Source organism: Cryptomeria japonica, chromosome 7 (assembly GCF_030272615.1).
Source record: "Cryptomeria japonica chromosome 7, Sugi_1.0, whole genome shotgun sequence".
NCBI classification, from domain to species: domain Eukaryota; kingdom Viridiplantae; phylum Streptophyta; class Pinopsida; order Cupressales; family Cupressaceae; genus Cryptomeria; species Cryptomeria japonica.
Window position 1 is genome coordinate 263,906,618 of NC_081411.1, and position 20,389 is coordinate 263,927,006.

The window sequence follows — 20,389 nt, forward strand, 5'->3', positions numbered from 1 at the left end:
TTGTACCCAGAACTAAAAAGAAACTATCTTCAATCTTTTGATATAACCAAGATACATAGCTAATTGGACAAAAAGTATGATAATTACCTGTCTCACATTCGATAGTGAGAGTTTCATCAATTTTCACTGACATAAATGATTATAACTATGTTGATTAAATCGTCGTAAATCCAAGTAAATTTTCTCTATTATTTTTATGTTTCCCCTCATCAATAGGATTGAGATAAAGGTCAGAGAGCAAACTGAATAATTCCTGATCTAGAATCTCCTTTGGCACAATACCTTTTGGTTGGGACAATATTTGATCTGCTATGTCTAAATAATATTCACATACATAGTTAAGTGATGGTTTGGATCCAACCATATCAAATAAGGTTTTGCCCTTGACTCTCGAAACTCAAATATCTTCAATAAGAGGTAACACTTCTATTATGGGCATTGGACAAGCTTCTACATATTTATTTTTAAGATCTCTTTTAGATGTATGTTTTCCAGCCAAACCTGCTAATCGCAGTGGATGTGTACGAGCCTTTTCCCTGATAGTTGCAAATAATGCATCAAATCCATTATCTGTAATAATGACACAATACTCTGCATAGTTCAACGAAGCAACAAAACCTCCACAAACCACGTCACCCAATACATCAAATAATATTATATCATATTCATAAAATGCATTTAATTCTTTTAACAATTTCACAGTCTCTCCTACCACATATCCCCCGCATCCGGCTCCTGCAGGTGGCCCCCCAGCTTCCACACAATCTACCCCTCCATAACCTTTATGAATGACATCTTCGGACCAAACATCTTCATAATGATAATCTTTGGACTACAAAGTATCTATAATTATAGGTATCAAAAATCCTGTCAGAGTAAAAGTACTATCATGTTTGGGATCACATCCAATCTGTAACACTTTTTCACCACGTCTAGCTAGGGCAATTGAAATATTACAACTAGTGGTTGATTTACCAATTCTGCCTTTTCCATAAATTGCTATTTTCATCTTTTCATCTCCTTTTATTTCTTTTTTATCTAAACTTGTGATTTGTTTGATCTAATTTTGAGTTGAACTTTGCCTTATTTATATTATATAATTGTAGCATGTTACATTGTTTGACATTGTTTTTTTTTTAGCCCCCTCACATCTTAAACCTCATTCTCTCCTAAGTAAATGGAGGAAGCCAAGAAAAAGACCCTTCCTCCATTCCCAGATCAATGCAATTTTATTCATTAATTTGAAGCGGATGGAACTCCCTGCTAATTAAGAATTAGTTCTCTTTATTCAAATAATAGAATAAAAAAACCAATTGATTGCATGGCAAACGATAAGAGGAGAAGATAGGTTCGGGATTCGATTTGGTTACTGCCTCCAAATGAATGCTTTTGTTATGTTATATGTGATGTCGTGTATGGTTATTTCAATGAATCAATGCAAAACCAAGGAAATAGTTTTGGAAAGATCCCAATCCTCCCATCGATTCAGTTTGTTCTTTTTTCAAATATCTCTATTTTCTTATTAGATTTTGTTATATGTATATAGCAACATACATACATAACATTTGTTATATGTATATATATACATATACACATAACATAATGTATCGTCAATCACTCATCATTTGATTCATGATACCGGTCGATTTTTTTTACCGGGTGAATGACATGGATCGAACCCGCGCGTGGTGGATTCACAATCCATTGCCTTAGAACCACTTGGCTTTGTTCGCCCCAAACTAATTGACAGTCTTTGTCTACGGTCATTCCATTTCAAGAAGAATGGTTCTAAGCCCCGAAAATGAACTAATAATGAAACTATCATATTATTAGTTAGTTATGAACTCTTCAGTTTTGTTGGCAAGCTCTGACCAGACATCAAAGTGATGCATTGCAAGATAAATAACCTTCAATACAACTCTTGAGCAAGTTCGTTACATTTCTTTATTTGTTTGTTGAAAACAATAGTTTTGGGTATCCAATTTAAGATCTGAGCTGATACTTATTATTATTATTATTGTTATTATTAATATGAATCCATGGCTGAATGGTTAAAGCACCCAACTCATAATTGGGAAGTCGCAGGTTCAATTCCTGCTGGATGTACAATAAACAGTTATTGTGCTCTGCTCGCAATAACTTTTAGTTTTATGACAGAAAAATTAGATGCAAAAATGCAATACCAAACCTTTTGGTTTTGGTACTACTTTCATTTTTGCTTTTCAAGGATTGAAAGACACTAACAATTCATCAGATTGAGTAATTACCCGTCTATAGAATTAGCTTCAATAGCAGCTAGATCCAGAGGGAAGTTGTGAGCGTTATGCTTGTGCATCACTTCCATACCAAGGTTAGCACAATTAATGATATTGGCCCAAGTGTTAATTACATGAACTTGACTCTCAACAACAGATGGTTGAAATTGAATCCATTTAAGTTGAAATCCATAGTGTTGATGCCCAAAGCAGTAAACTAGATACCTACTACTAGCCAAGTAGCTAAAAAGAAATGTAGAGAACGGGAGTTGTTGAAACTAGCATATTGGAAGATCAATCAGCCAAAATAATCGTGAGCAGCTACAATATTGTAGGTTTCTTCTTCCTGACCAAATTTGTAACCTACATTAGCAGACTCATTTTTGGTAGTTTCCTTGATCAAACTAGAAGCTACCAAAGAACCATGCATAGCACTAAATAGAGAGCCACTAAATACGCTAGCTACACCTAACATGTGAAATGGATGCATAAGAATATTGTGTTCAGCCTGGAATACGATCATGAAATTGAAAGTACCAGAGATTCCTAGTGGCATACCATCAGAGAAACTTCCTTAACCAATAGGGTAAATCAAGAAAACAACAGTAGCTACTGCTACTAGAGCTGAATATGCAACAACAATCCAAGGAAACACCTAGACAAAAGCTAAGCTCCCACTCACGACCCATATAGCAAGCTACACCAAGTAGGAAGTGTAGAACGATTAGCTCATAGGGACCACCATTGTATATCCATTCATCAACAAAAGCTGCTTCCCAGATGGGATAGAAATTCAGACCCATGGCTACAGAGGTAGGAATAATAGCACTAGAAATAATATTGTTTCCATAAAGAAGAGAACCGGAAATAGGTTCATGAATACCATCAATATCTACTGGAGGAGCTGCAATGAAAGAGATAATGAATATAGAGGTTGCAGTTAATAGGGTAGGAATCATCAAGACACTGAACCATCCAATGTAAAGACGGTTTTCAGTGCTAGTGATCCAATTGCAAAAATGATTCCATAGGCTTGCGCTTTCACGTCTTTCTAAAATTGTAGTCATGGTTATAACTTGGTTTATTTAATCATTAGAAGCTCCCAAGCATACACATAAGGCTTGTTATTCAACAGTATAATATGAGACATATCTATATGTCAACCAATATTTATTTTGACATCTTTATGAATACTATAGAAATTCATGGTATCTTCCTTGATAAACTATATGCACATATAAGTTTGATGCTAAAAGTGATGAAGGCATATTTCTTGGTTACTCCACCAAGAGAAAAGATTACAAGTGTTGCAACAACCAAACTAAGAAATATTGAAATTGTTAATGTTCGAGTAGATGAGCTTCTCAAAGATTTAGGAGAAACCAACAAGGAGAAGGAAGAAGAAGAACCTTACATATTGTTTTTGGAACTAGAATTGGTAAAGCCAGAAGTTGGTGAACTGGATACTACAATCCCAGTTCAACCAAATCAGGTAGGTCCTGTAGAAGATGAAGAAAGTAAAGAAGAAGAAGAACCTGAAGGCTATAATCATGTTATTCGAAGGTATGTTAGAATCAATCATAACCCCGATCAGATTATTGGAGACATGAATGCATGAGTATTAACTAGAAGAGGGATAAGAGAGAAATCTTGTATGATCTCCACTATTGAGCCTAGAACAACAAAGGAAGCCTTTGAAGATGAACACTAGATCAAGGCAATGGAAGAAGAACTTGACCAGATTGAGAAGAACAATACATGGACACTAGTACCCAGACCAGAGAACAATAATGTAATAGGTACAAAATGGGTATTCAAAAATAAACTAAATGAACATGGAGTAGTAGTTAGAAATAAAGCCAGGCTGGTATGCAAAGGTTATGCACAAGAAGAAGGTGAAGACTATGGTGAGACATTTGCACCAGTTGCAAGATTGGAAGGAGTAAGGACTCTACTTGCATTTGCAGCATATAGAGGATTCAAGGTATATTAGATGGATGTGAAGTCAACATTTTTAAATGGAATATTGGAAGACAAAGTCTACATTGAACAACTAGATGGTTATGCATTGACTGAAGAAAAGGACATGGTGTGCAAATTACACAAGGCACTATATGGTTTGAAGCAAGCACCTAGGGAATGGTATGAAAGATTTCACTCTCACTTAGTGAGGATAGGCTTTCGTAGAACCAGTGAAGACAATAACATATATCTCAAGACAAAGGGAGATATGATACTAGTTAGTGAGGTATTTGTTGATGATATCATTTTTGGAGGTAATGATGACATGTGTGATGACTTTGCTAATGAGATGAAGAGTGAATTTGAGATGTCTCTAGTAGGTGAGATAAAAATTTTCATAGGTCTGCAAATTCAATAGATGAAGGAAGGAATTTTTATCACACAGTTCAAGTATGTGAAAGAAGTGTTGAAGACTTGTGGAATGAGAGACTATAAACCAGTTGGAACACCAATGGTTATAGGCTGTAAATTGTCTAAGGAAGATGATTCTGCATCAGTTGATGAAAAACAGTACAAGTCTATGATAGGGAAACTATATTATGTTGATCACAACAAACTAGATATTGCTCATGTAGTTGGATCGGTTGCCAGATTTTAGAAAAGTTTGAAGGAGATACACGTGGTTGTAACTTAAAGAATTTTCAGATATTTGTAAGGTATAATTGATTATGGATTATGGTGCCCATATGTAAGAGACTTTGATTTGAAATTCTATACGGATGTAGACTGGGCAAGCAATATTGATGACAGGAAGAGTACAACTAGAGGAGCATTTTTTCTTGGAGGTAGACTAGTGTCTTGGAGTAGCAAGAAACAGAGTTGTATCTCTCAATCAACTACAGAAGTTGAATATGTTGCAACATACATGAATTGCACACAAGAAATCTAGATGAAACATATTTTGGAAGGTTTCAAGTTGAAGATATGAGAACCGGTAAGAATTTTTTGTGATAACACAAGTTCTATAAACATTTCAAAGAACCCGGTGTTGCATGCTAGAACTAAGCATATTGAGATGAAGTATCATTTTCTGAGAGAGAAAGTGCAAAGTAAAACTAGAGCATGTTTCTTCAAAACAACAACTAGCTAATATCTTTACTAAACCTCTACCTAAGGCTATATTTGAGTATCTTAGAGGTAAGTTAGGGGTTGTACCCCTACATGAAGTTAATTAAGAAGATGTGGAAGACATCAGTCCCGGAGCCTATTGAAAATCTTGAAGAAGGATTGGTGTAGAGTGGAGCTACTCCACAGGGGGAGCAACTAGTTGTAGAATGGTGAAGTATGAAAACTGTAAGTTTTACCTTCACTTTGGCATTGCTATCAAAGGGGAAGAAGAACTGTATATGATCAATATCTAGTTAATTGCTGAAGACATGGAGATACAGTCACAAGAGAGTATATGGAAAAAATGTAAACTAGGATTCCTATTCTATGTATATGCTTTACTCTCAATCATCATAATCAAGTGGTATTGTTATTTGTATTGATATTTGTATTGCCATCAATGCCAAAGGGGGAGAATGATGGCATTTTATGAAGTATAGTGTTGTCAATGATGTCAATAGAAAATGGTAATGAAGTTGTATTGTAACTGGTAGTGATGTAGTAATATAACTAGTAATGAAGCAGTGATGGAAACTAGTATTACTATTGAAGGAGAGTGATAAACTGGTAACCCTAACCCATTGATATGCAAAACCCTACCTGATGGAGCTTGGAGAATCGGTTGTGTTGATCTATGGCTGAATGATGAGTGAAGATGAAGATGCCACACATGCATGATGCACGTGATGAGTTTCAAAGTGGATTTGGAATGTAGAGATAACTGTTTATCTTGGGAATGATCAATTTCTTATCATGGAGTGAAAAATGCGTGATGAGTTACATGATCCAATGTGCAGTGATCTAGGAGCGGTTGAAGTTGTCTTGAACAATGTGCAGTGGATTGCTATGTAATCTAATAGTCAAGATTGAACCGATATGTTTGTAATCTCTATGAGATCTTAGGTTTTGTGTCGTGTTACTGACCTATTGTATTTGTATTTAAGGTTGATGAAGTTGTTTGTAAATTGTGCTAGCAAATTTGGTTAAGTGTGAGTTGTTGTTGCCGAACCAAAAGGTGTATCTGCAGAATGTTGTGAAGGAAAAAAGGAGCATAAAAGTATTTGATTAAGAAGAGTAGTGCTATTACCAGATCAACAAAGACCATGTTGTTTTCTAACCATTACAATAGTTAAATCCCCTAACTAGGTAATCTTTAGTAGGCTTCTTGTTCAAATCTTCTAACTAGGTGATCCATTAGCTTGGATTTGAAATCCTCCACCGAGGTTACCTCTAACAAGGAATTACCTTTAACAAGGTATTGTAGTCAATCCCTTAACTAGGTGGTCCTTAACTAGATCTATTCTTAATGAGAAATTTTTGTAAAGCTTCTAACAAGGCTTGGTTCCTAACAGGGAAAACTTCAGAAGAGTTTAGAATACTTGTGGGTATCCATCCCCACCGTGGTTTTTCCCATTTGGGTTTCCACATGAAAAATCATTGTGTAAAGTGGTGAATGATTTTGTGACTGTGTTTTTGATATGATTGATATGAATAACTGATAAATCCACTTAGATAGGTTTGAATGACTAGAAGTGATATGAAATGAGCTATTACTGATGTTAGTAAAGTGGTTTAAGGTTTTGGTTAAATGATATTTGAGTTTCAGATCTGTTACACTGTATCATTGATTTTTTGGTCAACTGATAAGGCTTGATAGCGCAGTTGCAGTTTTAGATACAGAGACTAAACCAGATAAGTTTTGCAAGTTGTTTTTGAGTTTGAGTTAAGTTTGATGAAAGTTTAGTATATTTTCTATCTACTGATTCACTCCCCCCTCTCAATAGTTGACCAGATCATTATAGTTTCATCATATTATCAACCCGGTCAAGGGATTTTGCCTCAGCCCTGTTAGGAGCTCTACCCTATTAGGAGTAACCTTGTTAAAGGATTTCAAACTCAAGTTAATAAGCCACCCAGTGAAGGGATTTACAATATCAGACCTGTTAGGGTCTACTTGGTTAATTGATTTCAAACTACTTTAACTTTTAGGGAACAACAAGGAAAATGATCTAATTACAATGCTTCCTTGCTTGCTAGTATAGATCCTTTTATCACAACTCTTCTACACACATGCAGACACTTTAAACTAGTTTGATAATACCTTCTTCTCAAACCATTGACACCAAAACCTCTTCTGTAAATAGACCTAAATACACTTTTTAGTTAGAATGGCTACAAACCCTAATTACATCAACAAGATACAATGAATTTTCATTTAGCTCGATAAAAAACTCCACCAAAATACATTACAGATCATTACAACAAATTTCTAGATGATTTCCATTGTTGAATGATTACCGCACATCAATTAAATAAGCAATCAAACTCTTGTTTCATCCCTCTAAGCACTTCATTATTTCCTAAGAAATTTGATCCTTGTACATGCTCAAATACCATCTTATCATTACACAGGGATTATGAAACATCATCACTAAGTTATGATTATGATCAGATCCATTTCCAAACCTTAAATCATTACCAGTTAAAGATCTGATACTGGTATTCATTCTTCATCACAAAGTTGATAACAAACAATTATAAATGTGCTTTCTGGTTCACTAAACTTGATGCGATTTCAATCACACTCATGCCAATGTTATGAACACACATTCTAAACCGAATCACTTGAATCTTCTCCAATCATCCGTACCAATCTCTTGATCATCACTCTGTTCCTATTACTGATTAACAACAACTTAGCAGTTTTGTTGTTTAACTAATTTCACTACCGGTTGGTCTAGATGACCTAGATGACTAAACAAATATGGTTGCTATCAATGACAACAAATACCTGATCATATCAACTTTACCATTCATGTTCTCATCTCCTTATTTCCATCAGTTATGCCAACAATCATCATATCAACTTTACCGGTCATCATCTCTATCAGTTAAGCCAACAATCTCACTCTTTGGCATTGATGGAAACACCAAAATCTCACCACATAAAACTAGAACTCTAATTGTTATGATTGTTGTACTATTATTTTCTTCTTCTATCCCATGTCACATATTCTTCTCCCTTCACCAGTTCTTCTCTTTCTTCTCTTCACTATTCTTCTCCCCATTTACTTTTATTCTCCCCCTTTGACAATAATGCCAAAGATGAAAAGTGTCAAATTCATCTTCTATTGCTATTGTTTTCTTCATCTTTGCTGCTCCCCCTAAGGAGTAGCCCTTTTCTCATCAATCCATAGTGAAAGATCTTCAATTAGTTCACTGGATTGATGTTGTAACAACATTTTAGTTGACCTGTTGTAGGGGTATAACCCTTAGCTTGCCTCTGAGATACTCAAAGGTTTCTTTATGAAATGGCTTAGTGAAGATGTCAGCCAATTTCTCCTTGCTTGACACATGATCCATCCTAATTTTATTTTCCTACAATCTTTCTCTCAAATAATGATACTTCAGTTTAATATGCTTTGTTCTAGCATACAATACAAGATTATTTGAAATGTTTATTGCACTTGTATTATCAAAATATATGACCACTCGTTCTGTCATAGTCTTCTTGAACCATGTCTCATCCATATTGTTTGAGTATAGTTCATAGATGTAGCCACATAATCTACTTCTATTGTAGACTGAGAAATGCAACTTTTTTTCTTACTAGTCCAGGATACCAATCTTCATCCTAGAAAGATTGCACCACTGTTTGTGCTCTTTCGGTCATCTATATTACCTGTCCAATCAGCATCTATGAACACCTTCAAAGAGAAGTTCACTTTGTATGGATACCATAATCCATAATCAACATTTCATCTAAGATACCTAGAAATTCTCTTCACTGCCACTATATGAGTCTCTTTAGGACTTATCTGAAATCTAGCCACTCTACCAATTGCATGAGCAATGCCCAACCTGCTATGAATAAAATAGTGTGGTTTACCAATCATTGATCTATATTTAGTTTCATCCACTGGATCTGAATGATCTTCCTCAGAAAATCTGCAAGCAGTAACTATAGGGGTTCCAATTGGTTTAGAGTCTTCCATTCCAAAGGTTTTGAATACCTCCTTCACACATTTGGACTGGCTGATAAAGATTCCTCCTTTCATCTGTTGGACCTACAAACCAATGAAAAATTTGATTTCACCTATCAAAGACATTTAAAATTCCTTTTTCATTTCTTCTAAAAAAGTTAAACTCATCTCATCATCTCCTCCAAATATGATATCATCTACAAACACTTCTGCAATCAATAACTTGTCTCCTTCTATCTTCAAGTAATCTTTTTTGTCCTCATTGGTTCTTTGAAATCCAATATTTATCAAGTGTGAATGGAGTCTCTCATACCATACCCTTGAATCTTGCTTTAACCCATATAAAGCTTTATGAAGTTTACACACCATGTCCTTATCTTCTATCAATACAAACCCATTCGATTGTTCAATGTAAGCCTCTTCTTCTAGAATTCCATTAAAAAATGCAGACTTGACATCCATTTGTTATACCTTGAATCCTTTGAATGCTACAAATGCAAGTAGCATTCTTACTCCTTCAAGTCTAGCAACCAATTCAAATGTTTCTCCATAATCCTCACCTTCCTTTTGTGCATATCCTTTGCAAACTAGTCTAGCCTTGTTCCTTACCACTTCACCATCTTCATTCAATTTGTTCCTGAACACCCACTTAGTACCATTCACATTCTTATCAGCTAGTCTAGGGACAAGTGACCAAGTGTTGTTCTCTATTTGATGAAGCTCCTCCTACATAGCCTTTATCTAATCATCATCCTTGAGAGCTTCCCTCACTATCTTAGGTTCAATTGTGGAAATCAGACAAGCACTTTCTCTGATCTTTCTTCATGTTTGTACTCCAACATTTCCGTCTCCAATTATATAATCCGTTGAGTGATTCAACTTTACATATCTAGGTATAACCAGTTCCAATGTAGAAGCATCTTCTTCTTCTTCTTACTTTTCCATCGGTTGAGCAACATCCACCGCACTATTCTGCTCAACATCCTTTTGAACTTCTGGTTCAATTATCACCAACTTTTGTTCATCTACTGCATCAGACTTGTTGGTATCATCAGATTTTTCAGAATACTCATCAACTTTCACATTAACACTTTCCATATTCTCCTTGGTTCTTTTGTTAAAGCACTTGAATGCTTTGATTTTAGTTGAATAACTAGGGAAAGTTCCTTCATCACTTTTAGGATCAAAATTTTTGGTATACTCATCTCTCTTTATGTAACACTTGCTACCAAATATTTCAAAATCACTAACATTAGGAGTATGACCATACCATAATTCATAGGGAGTTTTGTCACTACCTTTCTTGACCAATATCTAGTTCATTGTGTATATTGCAGTGCTAACTGCTTCTCTCCAAAATATTTGAGGTACATCCCCTTGTATCAACATTGTTCATGCTACTTCAAGTATGGTTCGGTTCCTCCTTCCTACAATCCCATTCTGCTATGGTTTCCTTGGTGAAGATAGTTGTCTCTTGATTTCATTCTCATCACAATATTTCAAAAATTCAGCTGATGTGAATTCTCCACCCCGGTCAGATCTCAGGCACTTTAGATTCTTACCTATATCTTTCTCCACTAAGGCTTTGAATGCCTTAAACTTGCTGAAAGCATCATACTTCTCCTTCAAAAATGTAACCCACATAATTCTTGAATAATCATCAGTAAATATCATAAAATATTTATCACCTTGAAAACTCCTAGTCCTCATAGGACCAAATAAATTATTGTGCACCAAATCTAAAATATTTTCAGAAGAAAATGATTTTCTTTTGAAAGAGGAAGCAACCATCTTACCTAACTGACACTCCTTACAAATCACATTGTTTGGTTTGACTAGTTGTGGCATACCTCTAACCATACTTGACTTGCTGTCCTTGACCAAATTATCAAAATTTACATGACAAAATCTTGTATGACATAACCAATAGTCTTTAAATTTTGCAACCAAACAAATTTTAACATTAGTATTAAGATGGAATAAGTTACCTTTTGTCTGTTTATCGATAGAAATCACTTCTCCTTTGCTTCCTAAAATTTTGCACACTCTATTCTTGAAGTCAAGATGATAACCTTTATCATTTAGTTGACCAACACTCACAAAGTTATGCTTCAATCCTTCAACCCAATACACATCATCAACATTACTTTTTCCATTTAAAGAAATTGAACCTTTACCTTTTACCAACCATGGTGTATTGTTGCCAATCGCACTACTCCACCATCAAATTATTCAAGAGAGATGAACTTTCTCTTGTCACCGATCATGTGGTGTGAGAAACCACTATCAATGACCCACTCATGACTACTGTCAATATGGGACACTAAAGCTTTCTTGTCAGAGATATCTTCCTTAACTACTAAATAACAATTTCCTCATTATCTTCATCCTCTGATTCCTCATTGGTAACACCTTCATCTACTGTAACATAACATTGTTTCTTACCTTTTGTCTTAAACTCTCTAAACTTTTCTTTCTGATCACTATTAGGACAATTAGTAGCAATATGCCTTATTTTGTTACATGAGAAGCACTTAAGAGGAAACATATCTTTATACTCACTGGTGCCTGTAGGAAGTTTCTTTTCCAATAAAGCCTCAATTTCCATGATGTTATGTTCATCATCCACTCCTTCATTACCACCACCATGATGACTTGACCTATAGTCATGGTTATGATAGACATCCTTTCCTTTTCTTACTAGTGCATTAGATACTAATTCTTTGAAAGAAGATTCTTCTTTAGGTATACTATTGTCAAAGCTATTCAATCAAAAGCAATAAGATTTCCTATCAATGAATCAACCATAACTTTATCTTTGCTGACTGACCTCAATTCTTGGATAGTAGATACTCTAATAGCATAAGCAGGTAGTAAGGTTCTAAGCATTTTACTTACCACTATGTCTTCTACTATGGTTCCACCAACACTTTTGATTCCTCCAACTACTTCTTTTATTCTTTGTCCATACTAGGTGATGTTTTCACCTTCCATCATCCTCATGTCATCGTACTTGCCTCTTAGGCTTTCTTCTTTAGCTTTTGCACATGCTCATCTCCACCATAAATTAGCTTCAAATTTTTCCCAAACTTCATTAGCCGTTTCTAAACCATGAACATAAATATACCCTGAATCAGTAAGAGTACTTACAATGGTTTTCAATGCTTGAATATTCTCTTGTAGCTCCTTGACTTGATCTATAGTTAGAGTACCGGTAGGAGGTGTGTACTAATTAACCACATGCTCCCATAATTATGGCCCCATACCTTTGATGTAGATCTGCATTTTGTCGCTCCAGACTCCACAGTTATCCTTTGTGAACTTAGAATCCTCCTTCTTCATCTTGGATCTTTACCTCAAGCAGTTAAGCTTATGTAGAAAGAGGACCTAGTACTCTGATAACAATTGTTATTATAAGGATCCGGTTATTACTGAGAGGGGGAGGTGAATCAGTAATAAAACAAATATGCAACACTTCAAAAAATTGTACTAATAACTACTCAAACAATCTTCTAGATTTATTTAACAAACCATTCACTCAAGTGTTCATCAATATGAAAATAAAGTAAAGATATCAAATGCACAAATCAACAATGCATCCACCACATGAACACACTTTTTTTTGACATGGAAACCCAATTGGGAAAATCATGATGGGAATTTGTACCCACCAAATGTGTTTCCACTCTTTTGGAATATACCTGGTTAAAGGCCTACCCTAGTTAAGAGCTTAAAATATGCTCAGTTAAGAGAAGACCTTGTTAGGAGTCACTCGGTCAAAGGATTTTGCCTCAGCCCTGTTAGGAGTAACCTTGTTAGAGGATTTCAAACTCAAGTTACTGAGCTACCCGGTGAAGGGATTTACAATATAAGACCTGTTAGGGTCTACCCGGTTAAGGGATTTCAGACTGTTGTAACTGTTAGGGAGCACCAGGGCAAATGATCTGATTACATCACTTCCTTGCTTGGTAGTATAGTTCCTTTTTAGCAAAACTCTTCTACACACATGCAGACACTTTAAATTGGTTTGACAATACCTTCTTCTCAAACCACTCATACCAAAACCTCTTCTCCAACTAGCCCTAGATACACTTTTCAGTTAGGGAGGCTACAAAACCTAATTATATCAACAAGATACAATGACTTTTCATTTAGCACAAAAAAAACTCCACCAAAATACATTACAGATCATTACAAAAAATTTCTAGATGATTTCCACCATTGAATGATCACCTCAAATCGATTTGATAAGCAATCAAACTCTTGTTTCATTCTTCTAAGCACTTTGTTATTTTCCAAGAAATCTGATCCTTGTACTCGCTCAAATACCATCTTATCATTACACATGGATTATGACACATCATCACTAAGTTATGATCATGATAAGATCCACCACCAAACCTTAAATCATTACCAATTAAAGATCTGATACCGATATTCATTCTTCTTCACAGAGTTCATAATAGTCAATTATAAATGTGCTTTTTGGTTCACGAAACTTGATGTGATTTCAATCATAGACTCATGACAATGTTATGAACATATATTTTGAACCGCAACACCTGAATCTTCTCCAATCATCCATAACAGTCTCTTGATCATCGCTTTGTTCTTGTTTACTGGTTGACAACAACTTAGCACTTTTGTTTTCTAACCGATTCCACTACCAATTAGGCTATACGGGTTGGTCTAGATGACCTAGATGAAGAGGTAAAGAAGACTACAACATATGCTAGGGTAGTCAAGAAGTCCCCATCCTATAAATCTTTGCCTACAAAGAAGCCTAAAACTCAAGGTGAGCCATCTAGTAGAACCAAATCAAGTAAGAAAAAATCAAAACTTGATGAAGCTCTTAAATCAGATAAGATTGAAGGTTCTTATACTATCATGCCCCCAAAATATTTGGATGAGATTATGAATGAAATTGTAAAGGAAGGAAATCTCAATAATTTATTTGTATATAATGAAAATTCTGATGATAAAGATCAAAGAGCAATTGAAGAGGTTGTTGTACAGTATATGAATATTTTTAGTAAAGCATTGATAGGGTTGTCATCCATGATTCCTAAGGAATTATATGACATTCTAGATGCTTGAAGGTATATTGCTAGCCTAGAGGATGAGAGAATAAAGAAGTATGTACTAGTAAACTTATCCTCTGTCATCTCTACAGATAAAGTTATTAGATTATTGAAGCTTGCAAAAGAAATATTCTAAAGTAAAAAGAGGGTAAATAAGCTTACGCTCAACAAAATAGATGAGGTATGTGAGGAGATAGAAATAATTTTGAGATAATTTTTGATAGATCGAAGATATGATTTCAATTCGGTCATCTGACTTGGAGCAATCTCATGACACATTTGTTCTAGAAGTTAATCCAACTATTTTTGACAAGCAGAAAGACCAAATTATTTCAGAAGAGTAGCCCGGGGTGCATACCACAGTTGATGATGTTGATGGTGCTAATTATATCTCTAGTGAAGTTGTACAAGATCCTTCAGTAATTCAAGTTGTGTTAGACAAGGTTGTTGAGGAGTTATTTAATGTGGATAAGGATGAGAGTGCAGAGGAAGGAGCAAAGGAGAAAGGAGAGAAGAAGGAAGATCAGGCTCTGGTAACAGTGGCAAGAGACATTGTACCTGATAAAGAGAAACAAGTTGCTACTGATTCGGATGATTTTGGTCAAGGGCCTATCGATCTGAGCTCTTTATCTCCAATTCAAGCACTAAAGTTGACAACTCTCACACTATCTAAAGTCAATGAGGACTTACTTAAATCCCATTCTGCAAATAGAGAATTGATAACATTGCCAGGAGACATGTTGGAGAAAATTATGCCATCTTTCAAACTGGACATATTTGATCCCTCTGATAAGCTTAAGAGTTTATTGAATGTTGCAGGTTCTCATTTTGAGTCCTTGGAGAAGGCAACAAACACTAATATTTTGAATCAATTCAATGCTATGCGATTGAAACAATTTTGGAAAATGATTGAACATGATAGAGTCAATTTAGTTACTACACTAAAAGGTATTCAAGATGCACTTGATGAAGGTGGTAACATATACAAGTCATGTCTAATTTTACTAAAGTTAAATATAGACATTGACAAGAAAATTACAGAATGTGATGGGTAACTAGCTAGCATATCACAGTCATATGTACCCAAATAAGTCTCGACTAATAGTTTTGAACCACAAGTTTTGAGTTATTAGATAAGATTAAAATTCTAAATCAAGAAAAGGAAATAGTTTTGGATAGAGTAGGTGAAGTAAGGAGTCTTATCACTTCGCAAATAGATTGTTTGATGAGAAGCATATAGGATGCTAAGGTTGCACTGAGTAAGCCTATTCTGAAAGACAAAAGAGGAGAAAAGATGCATGCCTACCTTTTTAGTGGAATGATCAACATTTTGGAGAGTTTGAAGAAGGTATGGGATAACCATTTTTTGTCCCTTAAGACAATTTTTGCAAACATATTCAAATTTTGGGAGCAACTGTACATATATTTGTATATCAATTTTGGTGGACTCCTATCTTTGGCATTGTTGTCAAAGGGGGAGAGAGAAGAGTGAAAAATGGTGAATTATTTGGGGGAGCTTGTAGATTCTTGGTGAGTTTGAAATTTTGAAGTTTTGCATCTTTGAGTGTATAGTTCATTTTTCACAGTGTTTCCATCAATGCCAAAGGGGGAGATTGTTGGCAAGAGACACTGTCTAATGAAGATTGGTGCATGATAGATGCTTAGGGGTTTTCATTCATGGAAACTCAATTTGGCAATCACATCCAATGTACATATATTTGACTTAATGAAAGTCATTTTATTCATAAGGTATAAGTCTGGAAGGTGTAACTTAGTAACTGGTAGAGGATGAGATCATTGTGTACTTCTTGATTTTGGTGATGCAAATTTGGTCACAGTGATCAAGGCAACTAATTCTAGGTTTGAGACAAATTATTTCCTAAACCTGATATCTGGTGTTGATTCATGAGCAAGTCTAGAGATTTGGTATCTGATAATTTAGTTAGACTAGAGCTATTTTGGTGTGACGTGTATTGCAGTTTTGTTGGGATAATTTCGGTGATTGGTTTCATTTTCAAGGTGTTTGGGTTGACTTATGGGAATATTTTTATCATCTTATTTTGGTCCACATTTAGATTTGTGGTTGGATTGAGCCAACTTGGTGATACACATTTCATGTTGCATGTTATGCAGTTTTTGGAAGTCGACATGATATATGATTTCTTTTTGATGGTGCTAATATATAAGATTGAATTGGTTGAACATTTTGATGATGTAGAGAGAAAGGGAAGTCTATAAGAGTGAATTTACAAGTTTGGTGAATGTAATTGAAGGTTTTGATGCTCTGGTGTGTGAATGAGTAGGAAAACATAGTAGAAAGACATATCAGTTGTAGAAGATAATCTGAGCCTAACCAAAACTACATTTTGGCATAGTTAGATGCTATACTCTACTACATTAATCATTGCAATCAATTATAATAGATTGTAAGGCAGTGAGCCTTCATTTTGATTGTAGCCCTTTTTGTAAATGAGCAGTGGGCTCTAGGTAGTGTGCCTGAATGGAAGTGCATGCCCCTTATGTAATATTATCATATTTCTGGTCATAGTATAATAATATTGTGGGTACTCAATCCCACTGTGGTTTTTCCCTTTCTGGATTTCCACATAAAAATTCTAGTGTTATGGTTGTTTGGTTGTTTTCTTTGAGCTTCTACATTTTACTTTCTTTCTTATGCATCTGGTGGATTGAGAATCAATGAAATAAGTTTGCAAATTACAAAACACTGATTCACCCCCCCTCTCAGTGTTCATTGATTCCAACACTATTCTCAATATATGAATACTTGTTAGGGTCACACAAGTTGAGGTGGTTTTTACAAAGAAAGGTTCACTACTAGAGGCTCATTGCTAAGAGGCTCATTGACTGAAAGAAAGAAAAAAAGACATACTACAGGAGGGCTCATTGCCTAGATGAAGAAGAATAAAAGAGAAAGAATCCACCACTGATAAACCTTTGCAACCGTATGATCTATAGATACCTTCAACTCACTACCAAAGGGACCACTTCATATATGAAGAAGAATAAAAGAGAAAGAATCCACCACTGATACACCTTTGCAACCATATGATCTATAGATACCTTTGGCTCAGTGCTTCCAATAGCTAACACATGAGAGTCCACACTACTCAACATTTTTCACCAACTCAAACAACACTTATTGCCAACTAAAATGATCAGGAAGATAGGTCTTGTTTCACACACCTTCATCACATACATTGATACATATTTGCCACAACTCACATTTTCTTGCCCATTGCACACACTCAGATGTCATCCTCAACAAATAATCCTTTATTTATACCATCCTTACATATACAAAATCTCCCAAGCTGAGCTAATAATCTTTGCCAAACACAATTAAAAATAGGTTATCACTAAAAATTCTTGTGATGGAAAAGAATATAAATCAGACCACAACACGTCTTAACTGAGACCAAGATAGTCATCATATTGAGAAACAATGTGAAGTGTAAACACCCAAGGTTGGTCAAACTTGGAGTAAAAACCATCGAAGTTTGAAACCATGCCTCTAAAGCTCAAGAAATTGTGCCAACTGAATAGAATGAAGCTAAGGACATTACCAACTTATCTCTATAACTACAACACCAGAAACCATAAAGAGGAGAAATGTGGAGCATGCATTACACACAAAAACACTGTCAAACACCATCACACACTGGTGAAAAAAGATTCCTTAGCACTAAAATCCAAAGCACCAAATCCCGAATCTAACATCTCTAAATAATACTTAACAAAATATCCAAACCACATGAATAGATGTACAATATGGAAGAAATGTGGATCAAATCTCTCAACACAACTGCATAGGAAGCTCAACATCAACTGTACCAGCCAGTCACTAATGACAACCAAAGCATATTGACATCAATGAAAACAACAATATTAATAAATCTCATATCAAAATTTTAATGCTTTTAAATGCACTATTGTCCTCTTTTGTCAATCACACTCTAACATTTAAAATTCAAGTATACTATTCTCCAATTCACCAAAACTCTAATTATCCCCATTTTGCAATCAAGGACAAAGACCCAAAATAAAAAACTGTTAGCTTATTCTGCTTAGCTCTTCAAAAACTCACAACAACACTTAGCTCCCCATAAGAGGAAGTCCCAATCATTAGTCCAAAATAATGATAGTCACAAAGTGTATTGGACTAATTCACCTCTATATGCATCTATTTCTGAAAAGGAGGGGGAATAACTCATATTCTTATGGAGAAACTCAAAAGTATCCTTAGAGAGTTCTTTATTAAAGATATCAACAATTTGTTCTTTTGTAGGTACATAATCAAGCTTCACCTCCTTCTCCAAAAATTGAAATCCCTCAAGAAGTGATGCCAGATTGAAATGTGTTTTGTCCTTGAACACAACACTATATTCTTATGAATATTAATTACATTGGTTGTTGGAAATTGACACTCATTTGGGCTCATGGTGTTGTCATTGATGGCAAAACACATCATTTTGGGTTGGATACTTATTTGGTATCCACCAGTATTCAAGGATTGACATCTGACATTTAAGGAAACCAATAGGCAAGGGCAACCGACAAACTAGGAACTGGTATTTGGAGGCTAACATAGAAGATAGATCCAATAAAAGGTCAAGCGGTAATGATCATGAAGATTAATGTTTATATTTTTTTTGGGGATGACATGTATTTATCTTTTATAATATGATTGTAAGTTGACATAAGGAATTCATGTATGTAAGGGTATATAAGTCAGTCTATTAGGTCATTTTGATATATAGAATTTATGCAATTGTGTGAGCGAGATCTTGATTGACATTATGTGAATGTAATGATATGTACTTGGTCTTGGTTGTTTGTCAAGAGGATTGGAAAGAGAATTAGGTTACCGATAAGGAAGGTTTCAGTGTTAACCAGTACAGTCTATGCTTAAACTGGAACTCATCTAGCATATCAGATGCACACTCAGAGTTTAGATTTTTTTATTGTAATTCAATATTTTGTATCTATAGTCAGTGAGGCTCATTTGTGATGATCAATGTGCTCTAGGTAGTGTTCCTTCCTACATGTGCAGGCCCCTTTCATGTAATATTTATTTATTTAGCTAGTGGATAGATATTGTGGGTCACAAATCCCACTGTGGTTTTCCTCTTTAAGGTTTTCCATGTATAAATTTATGGTGTTATGGTGTTATTTCCTGTGGTTGTTTTGTTCTTCATTATAATTTGTTTATATGCTTACTGGTTGTTAATTGGATAAGTATCTAAATGAATTAAATTTTTATTCACTGGTAGAACACTGATTCAACCCCCCTCTCAATTTTCTTGGATTCCAACAATTGGTATCAGAGAAAAGTTCCTCAGAATAAGTATAACACCTTAAGGAAGATCCTAAATCTAGAATCCATGGAGACGATTTTTAGGAAAGAACTTGAAGTAGCACTTGAGGACTTTGATGCTAAAAGATTGAAGAAAATGAAGCTGCAAGATGAGCTAAATTTTACAAAAGATGAGATGGGATATGCAAAGGAATTCATCCTTACTTTGCAACATAAGTTATCATTTGCACAAGCCAAAAGGAAATAACTCTATGATCAATTACAAAATTAGGATGATGAAGAGAAGAATTCTCTAAAGGAACTATGCCAAAAGTTGAGTCAAGAGAATGGTGTGATAAAGAATGAAATGCAAGCCCTAACCATGTGGATGTCCAAGGAGATTGAAGATTGGAAGAAGAATGAAGAAAATCTTGCCAAATCTTTGAAAGATAGATTTGAAGAATGCATTAGGTTGGCACATGAGAATGATATGTTGAGAAATGAATTAGTGCAATCTCAGAACAATGACCAAGAGTTGGAAAGAATGATGATAGTCCTAAGAGGTGATCTAGATACTAGAAATGAGTACAAAGACAAGTTCAAGGCCAGTTCTGCAAAGCTTGATGA

The 20,389-nt window shown here is 35.0% G+C and overlaps 1 non-coding gene and 2 pseudogenes across 1 annotated transcript; 1 reads left to right on the forward strand and 2 right to left on the reverse strand.

The window, feature by feature from the left end:
* Positions 1-154: 154 nt before the first annotated feature.
* LOC131029994 (light-independent protochlorophyllide reductase iron-sulfur ATP-binding protein-like) lies at positions 155-10,620 on the reverse strand (annotated as a pseudogene).
* TRNAM-CAU (transfer RNA methionine (anticodon CAU)) lies at positions 2,034-2,108 on the forward strand. The gene has a single exon. It is a non-coding gene; the product is annotated as a tRNA-Met (tRNA).
* LOC131030031 (photosystem II protein D1-like) lies at positions 2,228-3,334 on the reverse strand (annotated as a pseudogene).
* Positions 10,621-20,389: the final 9,769 nt, after the last annotated feature.